Raw genomic sequence first — 15,966 nt, 5'->3', positions numbered from 1 at the left:
CTCAGAGGGCAGCTCTGAGAATGCAGGGACATTCCAACACAGGGCAGGCACCAGTCTCTTCTTATTAACTCAAATAAAAGCCTTCATGAGGTCTTCATAAAGAAAGCCTGACCCTGCCCAACGGGCACTGTCCCAAAAGAAATATCTTAATGACTACGTAATGTGTCACAAAAGAACTGACACCACACACTACAAGCTCTTGGATACCTAAAGCGCAAGGCATTAGAGCGACATATAAAATATAAGCACAATGCCATAAAATTAAACTGCAGAATAACTAGGGTACGTCTCGGGGGACAAAATAAATTCAATTCCCACAGATCTCGCCGAGACACAAATGAATACAAGCAGTGCTTGATTTATTTGCTCGTTGTGGCACTGATTTTTGGGGGCTGGCACTTATTTTCCTGCTTTAGACAGTTGTCAAAGCAAGAGAGGGAAACCACATACAATGGAATGACACAGAACAGGCAACTACATGCGGACTTCATCAGGGCATAATTGTCTTTTAAAGCATTAAAGCCCGAGGCGTGCCGAAATGTAATCATATATGACCGTATAGATTCCTCGTATGGATACTGACCTGCTCTTCATTGGATCCCCATATGTTTAGGGGTGAGCAAATCCCATCAAAATTCCTGAGTGTATGGCAGAGAGGCACCTTCATACCCACCTCCCAATCTGGCATCAGACACCAGATTGGGAGGCGGGTCTATACGGTCATATATGATGAATGGGCCAGAACATCCAGGCCCCGACTATAGATCAAGCTCCCCGTTTGCAAATAGATGAAGGTGAAGGTGAAAGGGCTTCAACTGGTTAAAGCGATATATACCTAAGAACTTTGGGAAAAAGCAGCCAAGAAATGTATGCAGCATAGAAAAAATGCATATAAACTTATGACAAGGAGGTACCATTTACCACAATATCAAAAGCAAAATTTGGTGGGGCCCAATACATGTTAGGAGGTTTGTAGAGAAAGAGTACACTACTCTATTCATGGTGGTCTTGTATTAGTATACAAAGAGATACTATCACACGTCAGGTCCATGTTGGGAATTTCTCAGCTACATCAGCCATGGACGTTGCTACTGGAAGAGTCAGGTGAATGCAATATTTATCCTTGGACCAAAAATGCAGGGAGATCGAGATTGCAGCTGTCATTGCCAAGGTTTGGAAGTTGTCATCCAATATACAAGACGGGGAGTGCAGGTTTGAGAGGGTGTGGCTTCCTTTTATGAACCACATGAAACTAAGAAGATTTAAAACTGCTGCAATTGAACTATGACTTTGCTTTTACTCAATATTTGTGACTGCCGTAATTTCTACTGTAATGCTCTTTGTCTATCATATATGGCCCAACACCATTGTGTAGTATCATTTATATGCCTTATATCATCTATTTCATTTGTAAAGCACTCTAACATCTTGTGGTCCCTCTCTCCCAAACAGTTCATTTGTTCTATAGTGCTGCTCATACCAGAGCAGGTTGTCAGATCACTTTACATCAGACAAACATTATACCAGCACAATGACAATTTTGTGGGTACTCCAGTCTATCAAATGTTATTCCTAGCACATATCCCCTTACTACAGCTGAAGTGTTTTCATGAGTAGTTCATCCTTCCAGCAATGGTCTGGGATGAAACTAAAGTGCGTTGCAGTGTTCACAAGCATTCTGCCTGGTGTGCTGCAAGATATCGGACACAAATATGAAGTTAGCAATTGGGGGTCCGGGCCAGCAAGACTGAAAATATATCGCAGAGTGACTCACCTGAGTACTAACATAGGCAGGCACTGACTGCAGGCTGCAGCTGCCTAACCGTGCGCTGCTATTCATTGTGTAACTCACACAGAGGCTGGTGGTACTTATTTGGACAGTGACTGCAGAGTCCAGAGGAGCGTGGCAGTGACGCTCCGCTTCAAGAATTGCTCGACACACCATCGTTCTGCAAGGCAGTGGCTGCAGGCTCATTTAGGCCACGCGCAGCAGTAATTTGGGTTTGCCAGCCCGGGCCGCCTCAGTTAATAGTCACCCTCCAGGCCTGTGAGTCCTGGGCAGGGCCGTCTAGTAACACGCAGACTCTCTGTCCTGGCGGCCGCAGCAACCCGGGTCACTCACTCTTCTCAGACATCCTCGGCTCCATTATTGAATTGTGGGAGGGGGGCCATAGCAAAATGGCTGAAAGCGCCCGACAGGCAACGGGCCGGGGCGATCTGGGTACAGCAGGCAACGTGACGCTGCTAGCGCCATATTTGAATACATTTGCAGAGCCGCACATAACACTAACCGGCCTCTGCTTTTCTTCACAATCTTCCCGGACCCGCTCTCGCAGCAGGATGTGACGTCCCCCGCGGCCTGGCCTGAAGCACACAACCTGATTGGTCGGCTGCTCTGCGGGTGTTCAAGGTGATACATTGTAGCAGTGTGAACCTTCACCCTGCCAGGAGCCTTAATTAATAGCTCAACTGCAAGCCTGTGAGAGCCGCAGGGGCATGGCGCGCTGCCATACATAACAGTTTTAACAGCCAGACAGCACTTCAGTGGCAGCTGTGAGACACTATGCATTATGCGTGACATTGCATTTTAGTGCGGAGTACCACACTGAAATGCGTTAGTCTAACACCTGATGTGTGATACTTTGCAGGACTGCTGCTGAGGGATACTTTCCCTGGTGGAGTTTGGTGGTGTTCACACTTCTATTTATCAACCCGAGTTGGCGCTGTCGAAAGGGGAGTTTGGGCTCCGCAGCTCACATCAGATGACAGCAGCGATCGCTTTACTGATTAATCCATCTGACTGACTGTCACCTACACTATCTCTCAAAGACTCCTCGTTGCTTGGATAGCCCAGTCTACAAGCTCATCACTTCCGCCATTTTGTCCACGTGTAAACAGGATGGACGAACAAGCCACCACGGCAATATACAGTGGAAAGGAGGAAAAAGTTGCTCAAAGTTCAAGGGCACCTGCCTCACTACAATACCGACCTTCATAAATCAGTGATACAAATATTTCCTAACGTAGATTAACATTTTAAACAAACATAGTTATTTGGCGAGTAGTTTAACACTTTGTTGTGCTGCAAATAACAAGAGCCTCTATTGCCCAGCTCAGCGGCACTCACTACATCCACCTCAACAGGATGAAAGGGAGGCTCTGCCCTGCAACGGCAGGATGCACACATGCCTTGAACAAACAGGATGACAAGATTGTCCCATTTCACTGGAATAGAACCTTTCCAATCCTAGCCTTTCCTTTAAAACTTTATTGCCTTCAGGTGCGTTGGAACAAGTAGTTCAACTGTCAAGCCTACAACTCCCAGAGTGCACTACTGTGTTGCATTAAAATCCATAAATGGAAAAGTTAAGTCTCAAAAACATGGAAGGTCTAGCGCTTGGTCACCTAGCCTTAAATGTAAGTGCTGCATTCATGCATACTACTGCGATGATGTGGTTAGCATCTGGTCACATGTTTGACTGGGATGAATCCAGTGCTTAATTAGTAAAAGAATAAGTGTTTGGGCCCATTGTCTTGCTCAGAAGCCTGGTTTGGCGCTACCAGATGAAGGGAGTGACGGATGGAAAGGCTGCCAAGTCCTGATTTCACTTCATGTCTTTCCTTCCTTCACTCAACAGTCATTCCTGATTCTTTACCTCACTCTGGCAAGTTCTTGGCTCCCTTAAGTCACTGTTTTTTCCATCTTTCTCTCCCTCCTCCTTCCGCTTTTTCCTGCCTTTCATTCTCTTGTTCTGGGTGAAAGTCTGATGAAAAATAAGCCTTGGTACCCAAATATGAGTGCTGGTGGTCCCACCTGCAATTACCGGCTCAAATTAAGCCCTGGATGAGTCTACCGACTCTGGAACCGGGAAACCAGGTTTGAATCCCAACGAAGGCTCAACATCCTGTGATTCTGGGCAAATCAGTTAATAAACCCGTGCAAGAGCTGAGCCTTGACAATATTTAGTATATAAATCATGCAATAAACAACATTAAAAGCTTTTCACCTTTGACATCAGACTTTCTCACAACATTGAGAGGTAGTCATTTAAAGTGATAGTTTTTAAACCTGAATTTAGAAATGTTACTGCCCCTGACGCTCCACAAGCCTGATGGCAATGCTATTAGTGAGCTAAAAAGTAGGCTAGTTGGCACATAAAATGAGGTTTAGATTCTTACTAAAGATGGAGCAACATTATAATCTATTAAATTGAACTCAAGAGGTTTCTGTACAGCACACATCCTGAAATTATTTATTTGGAGATCCTCTCATATATGATATAGAAGAAAAGGGAGGCTCGGTAAAAAAGCATATTTGCCTTGGATCACACAATTTGCTAGCAGGGCAGCTGGGATTGGTGACATGTTTTCTAGTTTCAAATTGTTCAGTACAGCCACTAGATGGGTATTTATTTCTCTCCTGTTTTATATTAAATATTAATGCTTAATCTTCAATTCTTGGTGCACGAGGTTCTGCTCTGTTAGGGCTTGAAGGCCCAAGAAGACCACGAGCGGAGCCAGATCAAGACATCTGGCTTGAGCTTTCAGCAGCTAGCCACTCCTAACAGCCAGTTATTTCAAAAAGACTTTAACATACTCTCAATTGCCATTTTTGTGGAGCGCAACTGGACCACGCTAGCTGCTTTGAAACGCTGAGAGCTTTGAGGCTGAGCTCAAAGCGCTTGGCCAACGTTCTGCTGCTGTAAATGAGAGCTTTGCAACCAGTGCTCAAGATCCATGAGTGTAGCAACTTTGTGGGGGAAAGGGCAGATTTATCTACCCTACCACCACAGCCTGGAGTGGTGGGGAGATGCTATCTCCCTCTCCCCCTTAAGATTTTGAAGTTGGAACTGAAGATTAAACACGGTCAGGCAGAACATGTCTTACTGAAACTGAGGAGCAAACTCTTGCTGTGTTCATTATTTAATTACAATTATTTAGGTGTTGAGCGTCTCTTAAAATTCTTCTGTTTGTCCAAACGAGACGGTGAGCAAAGTAGGGAAGAAAGAAAGGAGAAGCTATTCTATGTTAATGTTACTGTTGGCTCTGCCGACTTGAGAAAGTCAGTCCTGGCTTCCCTACTAGACCAAACGGAGTGATCCACGGCCCATCACTTTACAAGATTATATATCGTTTTCTGACACATTTTGTGTAACTTGTGCCAACATTGTGCGGGCATGGGAGCATTCATATCAGTGATTTCAAAAGTATGTACTTCATTCAGATACTGAGAAATGTTGAAAAATATATTTTTCTTCATTTAAAAGACGTAATTTCAAAGACGTAATTATATTTTTACATGACCTGTTGCTTCATTTACATATTGTGATGATACGCCTCGTGTTTCGGCTTTCTCCGAGGCTGTGCCCCCGATTCCGCCCTATGCCACCCAACGAAAAATGTTAATAACTCCTACGCCTTTGTCAAGGCCTGCAACTGCAACCTCTCGGCCTCTGGCATCTAATCTCCCGACCCTACTACAATAGTGTCTGCATGGTGCTCACAGACACTCAAGGGGAGCCACACCCACTAATGTCAGACCCACTAATGTCAGACTGCCACCCATCCAGAAATACCTGTTCATTTGTAAAACTAGGCGCGAGGCTGCGAGCCGAGGCCCTGGGACAAAGACACACGCGCTCTTATCCACCTCATCAAATAAGATGTAAGGAGGGGAATACTGCGGCAGAGTGTGCGATTAGGAAACCAAAAACCGTCCCCAGGCTTAATTAACACTGAGAGCAGGCAAAGCTGCCCAGTGCCTAGAAGCGGGTGTACTTCAAAACACTTAAAAACTCCAGGGACGTGCCGGAAGGGCTGATACCGGCGGATTGCAAAACCTTCACAAAATATATAGACAACACAACGAAGAACCATCGCTCATTTCTGGATAATATAGGAATGATAGCTCACACATATAACTCTATGAAAGATTACATATCGACAATACTTGTATATAGAAGCAGAATGCACCAGAGATGGCAAGATACAAGAGAGCTCACCACCCCTCTGGGCACCGTGAAGTCCACCCCCCCCCCCCACCCCCCCCCCCCCCTACCCGAAACATACCACACCACCACTCAGAACTCCCACCAAAATACCTTCAAACTCACGCCCCGCAGCCGGATCACAGAACTCCCATCCAAAGTCGAGAAAGGTGACCTGAATTTGAGAAGTGAAAACCGGGCCAGGCAAGACATAAAAGAAGGACTAGAGCCTTCAGTTCTTAATTCTATGTATGGCCGTCCCGGTTTGTGCATGACCTACTAAGTGCGAGTGTACACAAGCACACACACAAATATATGTATATATATATTTTGTTTTCCACTGGAAAAAAAAAAGAAACACGGACGTTATAGCTAGCCTCAGACTTCATTTATACAAAACAATAGAAATTCAGGGGCTATAGTTACCTAAGCCAACTATAATTTACGCCCCCGTAAAGCACCGCTTATGACATCACATATTACATACATCACTGATGACATCATCCAGTGAGGGTGTTTCGTAAAAGTTCTGAGAACTGTGGTTAAAATGCTTCCTAAAGAAAGGCATGTCCCTTCGCAGCGAACAGTGCTTCTTAACCCGCAATTTGTTTGCTCTCTTGTAATTGACAAACACCTGTTGCAAATGTGGATTCAAACTGCATTGCGACTTAAAGCGCTCCAAGTTCAAAAGGTGCTATTCGTTCAGCATGCGTCCAAAGCGCGCCAAGTTCACAAGGCGCTATTTGTTCAGCACGCGTCTTTATGTTACAATAGGTACCATGCACATAACTTACTGAACTCTATCTCATTTCAGTCCTGTCTGAAGCACGTCTGTGTCCACGGCTTGCTTAACCAATTGTAGCCAAAAGTGTTACCTGCAGGTATCACCAACAATTTGTCGGTCATTTTTTACTGTCTCAAACTAAGATTGCTTTTACGCACTTTATGTTTTGGATTCCCTTTTAAATCAATGTTTATTTCCCTGGAAACTTTTCAAGTTATCACAGCATAATATAACTGTGTGTTTAGAACTGGATAATTAGCTCAGACCGACAATAAATCAGTCAGTTAATGCGCCTGCTGCAGAATACGGTGACTCAACCCATTATCCCTCTAAGGTAAAATAAAATTAAAAAAAGAGAGCCCCTGATTTTTAGGTCGAGCCAATAAATAGTGCAGCTCTCTGGTTGCAAAAGATATATTGTGAGCTTTTAAAAACATACAGGGGCTTGTAGCCCGCCCACTGCTTACCATTGGTTTGCTTTCCTGTCACTCACATTACCTGCTACTTATTTATGTCCCAGCTTCTCACACATGTGTGTGCCCTTCCCATGAAGCTTAGCCTCTTTATCATCTCTTGATTGGCTGGCTTATATGCGTCTGTTGCTTGATTTTCAAACACTACTTGTTCTTTTCAGATAAGCACTCCACGAGAGCGAATGTGTTTTCCAGCTGTCTCCCTTGTGTACTTCTTTGCCCTTGCACTCCGTGTTGCTCACTGCTGCCTGTGTGCTTCTGCCACCCCAACCCAAGGTGGTGCTGTGTGCACCCCTTTGTTTTCTCCCCTGTGTGCTTCCCTCTTACCTATGCCCCCTCGTTCCTTGCCTGTTGCCTCTCCTTCCCACCCTGACGATGACTGTATTGCTTCTGCCCCATCATCCTCAGAGTTGCTTCACCCAACTGCACCCTCCTTCTGAGTCACTTCTCCTCCGCCTGATCTCCTTCATACCACCCACGCCCTCCACATTGCCCTACCAGTGCTCTCCATGTTGTCCTTCCCATCTGCACTTCAAACAAACACTTTTGTGCATCTTTATCTTCATTTTACTTAAAAAAGTGACCACCTCATTTTGTAGGCGCGTGCATCTTCCTACAAAACGATAGAGTTGTCCAGGTCAAATCCATTTATTTCTTATTTAGCCATGCTGCACCGCATTGAGAATGCTGTACAGCGTGGCAATAAACCATTGATAAAGCCAACAGGTTTCAAAGGCAAGCCAGCCCTATTGGCTTTGATAATGCTTGTTGGGGTATATAAAAATGAAAACATGAGAACAGTGGTCAAAGTGGGGGGACAAAAGTAGGAGACCTGTGGGGGGAGAATCAGAAGGCGGGAATAACTTGAGGCTTGGGTCAGTGGGTGGAGTCAGAGGTGTGGCTGAAAAGAGCAAAATATCCAATTTTTTAGTATTTGCTTGGCACTTCCCTGACCAGCCGTAGCTTATTGCATTACTTAATTCAACCAATTGATACACATGTTTACTTAAAGTTAAATATGCGTTATTGACATTAAAATACATTCACAAAGTGGGATGTTTCCAATCACAGAATGTCCCAAATACGAGTAAAAATGGAATTGCAAGCCGTTTGTTGCCGAGCCATGCAGTTTATCGCATCAGCATTTCTCCTCCCTTTTTCCACAAGAGCAGTTCAAACATGAATGGCAAAATATCTTAGTTTGAAAATGTTTTCCACATAATTATGGCTCGCCATATTTGCACATAATACATAAACTGCTGCATAATCTGACGATTTTTAACTAAAAATTGTTTGTAGCTCAAACGGATCAAAAGTTACTAAAAAATGTGACTAGTGTTGCTGCGAAGTAGAGGGCCCTTTGCAAAGGTTGACCTGTCACCTTTCTCACTGCGGCATTTGTATGTTACAAATTGTTTTAAGGAGGCAAAATCTTTGTAGAGACCGTTACGTGTAAAAATGTCAAAATAATAAAATATCAGAAAATGTACCGCATTACGCTACAGCATTTTTTAATGCATAACTTACTTGACAATGCAACATAATTTTTACCTCCATTGCTGTATAATTCCAGTGCCCCCGAAGCAGGCAGCTCATGTTAGAAGAGCATATGCATGAAGCATTTAAATTCTGCATTGTCGATCCCCGGTGTGTTGCACTACTACTGCTGAAACAAGGCCAATTGAGGTACCAATGGGTGATGCTGACTGGTCTCAAGGGCCCTGTGACCTCAGGGACAGTCACTGTCGCATTAGGGCAGAGGTATTCAAACTTTTCCAGGTTGAGCCCCCCCCAGCTGAATTCCCCCAGATGTTGGGCCCCGCCACCACCCGACCGAAACCTCGGGAATCCGGCACACCACATGATCGACTGCAACGCGCACACCACGGGCCATATCCGGCAAACAATGCTCAACACAACAAGAGTGCCTAGCAAACTGCAGGCCTGTGAGTGGGTGTGGCGAAATGACAGAGGCGTACCACACAGCTGAAAACACAATCCTCCAAGGCAAAGGAAGTCATCACAACCCTCCCCATCCATCATGTACACCTTGTCATCCACCAACTCCCCCACCATTCATTCCATCCCTCCATCTGTGCCCCATCCACATCCAAACCCCTTCAACCACTTGCAAACCCATCCACCATCCATCCATCATCTCACCCATCCATCCCTCCATCCACCCCTCACCCATCCATCCATCATCCATCCATCCCTTCACCCAATCCATCCCCTCACCAATCCATCCACTCTTCCACCCATCCATCCACCCACTCATCCATCCAACCACTCACCCCTTCACCCAAGTTATCCTCTCACTCATCCATCCATCCACTCCTCCATTCACCCCTCCACTCTTCCACCCATCCATCCACTCCTCCACCCATCCATCCACTCACTCATCCATCCAACCACCCACCCTCTCACCCATCCAGCCATCCCCCACCCACTCAGTCACTCATCCATCCACCCACTCAACCCCCCACTCATCCATCCACCCACCCATCCATCCATCCCTACCGCTCTCCACCCTCCGCCCACTCATGCATGCACTCTCTGACCCATCCATCTCCATGCTCCTCTCCTCACCCATCCATGCACACACCTGCCCATCCACTCTGCCAATCATTCATCCATGTTCTCACTCATCCATCCATCCATCCATCCATCCTCCCCCTCTCTCTCCATTCCCCCCTCACCCAGCCACCCATCCCTCCATCCACCCTTCACCCATCTACCCACTCATCCATCCACTCATCCACTCATGAATCCATCCTTTGACCTCTCACCCACCCCTTCACTCCTCCATCCAGCCCCCGTCCATCCACCCTCCTCAATCACCCATCCATCCCCACATCCACCCATTCACTCATCCATCCATCCATCCATCCATTCATTCACCCCTTCACCCATCAATACATCAATACATCCATCACCTCTCTCATCCATCCACCCACCGACTCGTCCACCATCCACCCCCCCATTGATCCATCCACCATTTCACTGATCCATCCATCCCTCCACCCATCCATCTACCCTTCCAACGATACACACATCCATCCACTCCCATCCATCCCTCCACTCATGCATCCATCCTCTCTCCCACCATCCATCCACCCCTTCACCCATCCATTCATTCCCTCACTCATCCATCCACCCCCCCACCCATACATCCACCATGTCACCCACACATCCACCATTCCACCCTTCACTCCACCCATACATCCACCACTCCACCCATACATCTATTCACCCACATGGCAACATAACGGACGTCTGGTGGCCGGCTCCACCCGACATCCCTCACACATTTGATGATTCAAATTCGAATCTGCAGACCAACATCCCTGAGCACAGACACTTCGGTGCCCCACACAAAGATCTTCATGAGTTGATGACCGCAGACTAGAGCCCACCGTCCCGATTCATGGCCCAAACCCGAATTGCAACCTCTCCCTCCCTTCCCAAAATAACTGAAGGACTCCCGCCCCCTCCCCCTCACTCCCACCCCCCTTGAAAGGCTGGGGCCCTGGGACAATTTCTACAATACGCAAAATTAGCAGTGGTCGCACGCCATCTGTGGTCAACCTTCCCGGAGGGCCCAGAGCCCACCCACACAATGGTGACTATGCTGTCCATGACTGGAGGCTTCTGGCTGGTCACACATCTATACCGAGCACTGCGTAAGGATAAGTGGCTTAAGCCACTGCAAGTGGAAGAGAGATGGCAATCTCTTAGCGATTAACCCATACTGCCCAGGGATTGGTCTAAGATGCATGCAGGGGTCTGAAGAGTATCAGTGAGCAAAAGGTTTAAGCAAATTCAATTTAAAATAATTCATATGGCCAACCTGTACCCCAAGCGCCTGTATGCTACCTATCCAATGAGAGTCCTGATGCCCGAGATGAAAGGTTACTGAGGCTGATTTCTAGCACATGCTCTGGCACTGCCCGCCAGTAGCTACCTTTTGAGGAGAAATACTAACACAGCTCAAGCAGGCAATGGGTTGGAACGTACCAATGATGTTTAATCAGTGCCTGCTAGGCATACTGCCAGATGACCCGAAGCGCAAACCAAGCAGATGCTTCGCAGTGCTCTGACTTACACTGGCAAAACGCCGCATAGCGATCCATTGGATGAGCGATCGGCCCCTGACTAGGGAAAAGTGGGAGAAGGACCTGCGGGAGGGAGCCGAAGCAAAGGAGGAACATATACGTAAGACAAGACGTGACAACAAATTGCCTGAAGTGCTGCTTGCATGGGGACAATGATGAGAGATTTGTTGGAACAGGTTGGATCCCAGGGTCACGCGTCCGGATGATTAGAAGACTCAGGCGAGAAAGGCTGCAAGGTAGTGAGAGTGAGACTAGAAACGCTTCAGTCCAGTAGATGGGATGGTAAAACAACCCATAGCTAGGGCCACTGTTCACCCAGGTATGACACAAACCAGGCAAATAAAATAAAGCACAGAGGACAAAGGATGTAGAGGAAAGGAATAATGGGAATCCTAGACCCTTTTCCACATAGCAGCTAGGAGGGGAGAGGGGAGTTGGGAAATGTTTCAGTTTTTATTTTACTGTTTATGAGTGTTATTATTTGCTGTAATTGATGCAATGTATAATGATTCGGTCAATTTCACTTAATCCGAAAAGAATGGAGGGCACTTGTACAGACTCCTTTTTGTATTTATTAAATAATACTCCCTTTATCCTGGGAGCGCGAGGTTTTCCTTTAAATGACTGAAAAACATCCCTATGTATAGACTAAATTATGCTGCAACCGTATATAATTTATCCAGCAAAATATGCATCTTACTCTCTGGCAATATGGGGTCATCCATTGGCACACAAATATTTTTGTGAAATTTGGAAATTATGTGACCAATTACATGACAAATGCTGTAAATCCTTAAAGCAGATAAATGCTGCAGCTAAAGACATGCATATATTCCTTGTCCCCGCCAGTGTTCATTGCCTTATCAAAAATTAATTCATGAATGGTAAAGAAAACCAAACTTTCTAAATCCAATCTGTGCTCACTGTTAGTCGCATTTCGGGAAATAACTTTTTTCAAGTTAACTACCCAATGATGTTCTTGTTTTATAGCAGCAAAACATAAGTGTGACCTAATAAACAAAATGTTACTTATCAGCTGGGTCAAGCGCTGTTGGGCACAGATATTCATGTATTTGCTATTGTTGAAGATAGACCTGATAGGCCAGAGCCCACCCCGCCCGTGCCTCAAACCCTCTCCGGAAACCTTCTCTCCCTTTTGGGAAGAGCTAACTCTCCCAGGAGGGGGCCAATTCACGGAGTCGACAGCTTCAGCTGCAGTGGGAGGCAAGGGGTCTCCTCTGCTAAAGCTGAAAGCGTGTCTGTTTGTTTGCTTCGTTTTTAGCAGAGGACACTCCTTGCCTGCACTGCAGCCGAAGCTGTCAACTCCTTGAATTGGCCCCCTCCTGGGAGAATCACACAGACAAAGGAAGGGGCACAAAGGGAAGATCGGAGTGGAGCGCACCCCCAGGGGGGCGCGCCCCACAGTTTGAAGAACCCTGCATTAGGGTGTGCTGCTTCGTAGGCCTGCCCGCAAGATTGGAAGTGTACTTTTGTGTGGATTGTGGTGGACAGGCCTTCAAGGTTAACCCACACTTGCCGCTGCTAGGGTCCACCTGCTGGTGCTAAGACACCAGGGCTTCTGTGGTCTAGCCGGGGCTTCTATGGTCTAGCCGAGGCTTCTAAGGTCTAGCATGGGAATGTGCTCCCTCAGGAGAGTGGAATGAGGGACTGGTCATTAAGGCTGAAACTGGTTTACCAAGTTCCATTTATTTTCAGCAGCTCTGGCCAAAGTGCCACATCCTCTCACCCACTGAACACCATACTTCCAACATGTTTCCACTCCCTGTAGCTAAAATGCACCAACAGTTATGCTAAGAAATACCCTAGTACATTAGGAGACTGCCTTCAGCTACAACCCAATTGTGCCATGCTATAAACACCTGGACGCGACTCAATTCAAAGAAAACACTGGACAAGAGTAATATCCTGCCTGATTAAAAAAAAAGGTAAAAAGGTAGTAACTTCCTGGAAAAAGCAGCACTCGTAGGGAATGCAAGATTACGGAAAGCAGCGAAATGTACGAACAGCATGGTTATCTTAACGCTTTTACACTCATTATTCAGAAATCAATGAGTGTTTTGCCTGAAGAGTTAAGGACATGACTAGAGGGCCCAGAAGGGACCCGTTTCAATGCCCATTAATTAGATCTTTACAAAACATTAAAAGTATGGTTTAAAAAAGACCACATCCGTGAACACAGAGCTGTTGTACACATTTTATAAACTAAAATAAGGAAAATAGCTGATAAGGATCACATTAAACGTTTTCCACTCCAATCATCAATCAGGTATTGCAGTACCTCTAGGAATGGTGCACTTCCCCACCCAGAGAAAACAATGATGTTCAAAGAAGGATGAGAAAATTAAAGTAGCGCTTCACTGGCAAACTCTGTAAAGTGGTGCTGTGTTTGGGTGTGAATAAATCCTATCTGGCCAATTTGCGACCACTCAGTCTTGCTTTTTTGGGGATTTTAAAAGTTTTTTTCTCTCCGTCCCGAGGCTGAACTTTGAAATAGAAAATATCAGGAAAAGACGACATTTCCAGTGGAAAAGGATGGGTAAGAGCGGGGGGGGGGGGTAAGAGCGGTTTCTTGAAACCACGGTTTTCAGCAAGTGAGGAGCAAGACATGGACCGAAAGTGAAGGAATAAGAGGAAGAGAGAGAAAAGGGAGGGCAGCTGCCAGCACCAGAGCAGATGTGTGTGTCCTGGTCTTCTCTGGGCAAGAAGGAAAAGCCACACAGTCCTTTTCCTTCTCTGCCCGCCCCAACCCGCCCGTCCCAGAATGGCCAAACACGGCTGAGCCTTATCCATTGGCCTTGGCTATTTCTGCCATCCTGGGACGCATTTTTTAAATAAAAAAGTAAGTGAATGGATTCAATTAAATTTAAAAAGTAGGAGCACGCCATACCCTGCCGATCCCGCCCGCTTCATTCACTGTATGAGAATTAAATGTGTATACAACGCATGCCTGGTCTCCCAATAGCACAGAGTTAATGAGTCTGCTGGAAAAACCAGTGTGTCCAATGTCAGGTTTAATTGTGCGCGTCTATATGTCTTTCATTCTTCCTCCTGTAATGCACTGTTTGCTACCTCATGTATTTTGTTTGCTCACAATTGTCACTTTTACCTCATGTAACTTATCGTCAGCTTTTGTAATTTGTTCACTTGTAATTTTCTGTTCCTATTGTGAAGCGCTCTGACGCCTTCGGGTAAAGTCTGCGCTATATAAAAACGCATAAATAAATAAATCGATAAAATGCATAATGATACATTTGGTAAAAATACCACCTACAGCTTAAAACTCCGAGTAATAAAGTAGTATGTGGTTTGCCCTGCATTGAACATTAAATGATAAGAATATTTTTTTATTATTAAAAATGAAAGCAACCTTCGGAGGAAGTGTGGGGTGAAAACAGGCAGGATAGATAGAGTGAGAGGGCTTCATGTTAGTAGTTACATAGGCATGTCGGTCTATAAGTATCCCTACAGCTTACGTGCGCACCTCTGAAGATGTAAACACACGCATTCCATTGACCCGGTTCAGGCGGGACTCTGCTGGTTTCCCACGCCAAAATGGGCTTTTTAGGAATTTTCACGCTGGAATTTGCTTCAACTTCAACAATAAAAGAAATACATTCTCCCGATTCTTATTTTTTTTTTTTTCAATTTCCCACTTTCCTCTTCCAAAATGTTGTCTGTATGAAAAGAGGACTCACCTGTCACTCCAGCGGATGCTCCCCGTCCTCCCCTGCAGAGCTCTGAACCTGTCCTGCAGGTGCCTGGCCTCGGCATCCCCTCCCGGGCTCGCGGGCGGCTCCTCCCCGGAGCCAGGCTGCTCCTCCCAGCATCGGACGCTCGGCTAGAGCAGCAGGCAGCACCAGGGAGGTGCCCCTCCTCCGGGACGAGAGCCCCACCTCTAACCCAGGTAGTGTCGCCCGCAGTGGCCCTCCTCCAGGCGCCTCCTACCCCACCCCCGGAAGTGCCTCCCCGCCGTATTTGTAGTCTGCTCCTGGCCTTGCTGGCCCTCCCACCTGCTTCTCCCATTGTTAGCGCCTCGTCCGGAAGTGCCGCGCCTCACGGAGCTTAGATGTGCGCTTCTGTTGTCCTGACGACTGTGTCAAACTACTGCAGGTCTGTCGTGGTGTTTACAGAGCGTGACGTGGGGCGTCGTCAGCCAGTCCGGATTTCAGCCAGGGCGCTTAAAAAATCTGTGTTACTGTCCTGGACTGTACCTTAAAGTCGCAATGTTAAGAGAGAAAATACAAGCCCCAGAATGCACCTGCAGTAAGTCTAAAAGCTGGGACTGGGTGAAGTGGTACCCACACGACAGGGTCAGCAGGTGGTTCTGCTGTCACCCTCGCCCGGCCTGTGGCGCAGTTACACCCTCGCGGGATAGAGCACATTAATATTAGTTAGGTTTGGCGAAGCCAAGGACCTTTACATTTTAATCACATCGCATATACAATATGCATACGCGTAGAAGCTTTCAACCAGCCCTGTTCGACTTGGAAAAAAAACTACAGAAGAAAATATCTGGGGGAAAATGCAAATCAAATACTCTTGAGGAAACTTAGATGAGGTAAAACATAAAACGGAAATACCTCACA

The 15,966-nt window shown here is 46.3% G+C and overlaps 1 protein-coding gene across 1 annotated transcript in view; it reads right to left on the bottom strand.

Annotated features, from left to right (window-relative positions):
* Positions 1 to 15,214, bottom strand: part of LOC147717667 (carbohydrate sulfotransferase 5-like) — a 64,424-nt gene extending 49,210 nt beyond the window's left edge. Inside the window, exon 1 of the mRNA XM_086924460.1 lies at positions 15,076 to 15,214. The gene's annotated coding sequence lies outside the window, so the exon portion shown is untranslated. The remainder of the gene's footprint in view (positions 1 to 15,075) is intronic.
* Positions 15,215 to 15,966: the final 752 nt, after the last annotated feature.

The sequence above is a fragment of the Lissotriton vulgaris genome, chromosome 5 (assembly GCF_964263255.1).
Source record: "Lissotriton vulgaris chromosome 5, aLisVul1.2, whole genome shotgun sequence".
Classification (NCBI taxonomy): Eukaryota; Metazoa; Chordata; class Amphibia; order Caudata; family Salamandridae; genus Lissotriton; species Lissotriton vulgaris.
The sequence above is the reverse complement of the archived record's forward strand: the minus strand, read 5'-3'. Positions and strand labels throughout refer to the sequence as shown.